Genomic DNA, 2,468 nt, shown 5'->3' on the forward strand with positions numbered 1-2,468 from the left:
AGTTAATTTTTACAAATAATGGGACAACATGATATTCTTAGTGGAAAGCAGATAACATACACATTTGTTTAACCCGGTAGTAAATCTTACAACAAAGAAGATAGCAGGATGTTCTCAGTGAGAAGCCGGTAACAAACATTTGTTTATATCAATAACGCTGAGATTCAGGCATAGGTTGAGTGATATATAGGTAGGCTAGGAGTCATTCTGTCTGGCTCACAAAAGGAAGAATGTATCTGCGCTGGTTAGTAAGTTGCTTGTGTAAACCTTGTTGTATTGAAGGTGTAAGCACCATAGGGGCCCTAGATGTGCTGGCCTTTGTATATGAGTTTATGTTTTAACTACTCTTAGCCATCCTCATAAGGGATATCAGTGTAAGGGAAGGTATTTGTGGCACAAGTTAGCAAAGGTATGTATGTGCAGTAACTTATGTCGGACTCTTATCTGTTGATCTCTAAGTTAGGCTCTTTTTCTCTGGGCCAGAGTTAATTGTAACTCTTGTGTTCTTAACCCCCTTTATTATCTGTGTCGTGGGTCTGTATGGCTCATTAGAAGAGCCTTTTGACAGAGATCTGCGGTGCTTTGTCTAAATTCTGCTTTGTAGAGGTTGGAGTATGCTTCTTCTCATGAAGTATCTGTGTGGGAAATATCGGTCTGATTTGGAACATTGTGAGGTCTAATCAATAACAGCAGTCTCATTCCTGTTATGAGCCAATAGTAGAAGGAGATACCAGTTTTGCTTCATGGCAGGAGCTGTGCAAATGTCTGGCATTTCCTCGCCGTGACTGTGTCATGCAGCAAGGCCGATGCGGCTCGCTGCAGAGCCGGAGGGTAACGAGCATTCTTTAGGCCAAGCAAAGGGTAACAGTTAGGGAGGAACTCCCTATGCAAAGGCACTGAGGTGGTCAGGTTGAGGCGCTCTCATCCGTCCACCTGAGTTGAAGATGAGGACAGTGGCCATGCTGCCAAACCCTGCCCTTTCTCACCCCATCCTCCTTCCTGGGCTGACTTTATAGTTGGGGACCTTGTGTCTGAATCCTGTCCTGTCACTGCTCATAGCTGTGTGACCTGGGGCAGTGGCTTCTGCTCATGATGCCTCAGGTCCCTTCTCTGTGAAATGGGAGAGAGTCTGTGCAAGTAATGGGCTTTGGAGAAGTCTAGACTAGTATATAACATACCCCAAACAGTACTGCGATCAGTAGTCAATGAGCACTGCTGTCTCCTATCATTATGATCATGAGCACCCGTTTTCTTGGAAGCCGATAAGACTTGAAGGCAATACTGGCTGGTGGATAAGATCACAGACTTTCCTATTAAATTTGGAAGTCAGGTTAAGTGTCAGTTCCTCCACTTGCCTGCTGTGTGACCTTGGGGGAGTCACTCAGCCTCTCTGAGCTGCATTTTCCTCCTCCATAGCATGAGGAGGGTGATTCTAAGAGAGCTTCCCAATATGCTCTTGCACACATAGGCTTATATGCAAGGACCCAGTCCCTGAAACCACTGTCCTTAGCTAGGCCAGGAGAGTGCTGTAGACGGGGATAGAAGGGAGAGGGCAGTGGCACAGGGGACACTGTGGACGTGCTCTTACACACCCCTGGACAATTTGGTTTGCTCCAGTGAGCATGTATTCCTTCTGCAATTAAAACAGAAGCCCCAGAGAGCGATAACGTTAAATGGAGTCAAGGTACTCCCTGCCTCCGGGGACGTCTTGAGGCTTCAATGAGTCAGTGCGTGTATAGTGACTGGAATGCGACCTGGTCTGTGGTACTCGCTGAGCGACTGTAAGAGGCACAATAACAGTAATAATGATAAAATAAAATAAACAATTATCATTACTAGAACGATTGCTTTTCAAGCAGTTTTGCAACATCATGAACATCGGTCACGTGACTTCAGGAGACGTGGAGGTCCCCTTTCGTAGTGGGTGCATCGGGTGCTGAGGATCCCAACATAGGGAGGAACATGAGAAGCCCCAAGATGGTCCTGGGCAGGATGCCAGCCCCCCTGAGCAGGCCCCAGGCCCTGGTCTAGCACTGCAGGTCTGAGGGCTCCTGAGCACTGGGTGGGGAAGGCAGGTGTGTCCCTTCAGTCTGGGATGCCCTTGAAAGTCTGAGAAGGCTAGAGGGGCAGGAAGGGGATGTCTGCATGGAAACCGAGTCGGGGCCATGCAGTGGAGCAGGCTCTGGCCTGAAAGATTAGAAGACACTGGAGAGAGGGCCCTGAGATGGCCAAGGGATGGAGGGTGCTCTTGTGAACCATTGAGTGGGTGACTGGGGGCTTCTCCCTTTCCCCATGCTGGGACCCCTGCACTGGCCCAGGGAGAAGCAGGAGGATTTGGGTTTACTTTTAAAAAGAAGAAAACCTTAAAAGAGTCCTGTAAACATTTCACAGAATGGGTCCCTGTAGATGTCATTTGCATAACAAGTGTCTAAATCGCCAATCATGGGGAGGACCTTGCAAATAAGGTT

The sequence above is a fragment of the Suricata suricatta genome, chromosome 12 (assembly GCF_006229205.1).
Source record: "Suricata suricatta isolate VVHF042 chromosome 12, meerkat_22Aug2017_6uvM2_HiC, whole genome shotgun sequence".
NCBI lineage: Eukaryota > Metazoa > Chordata > Mammalia > Carnivora > Herpestidae > Suricata > Suricata suricatta.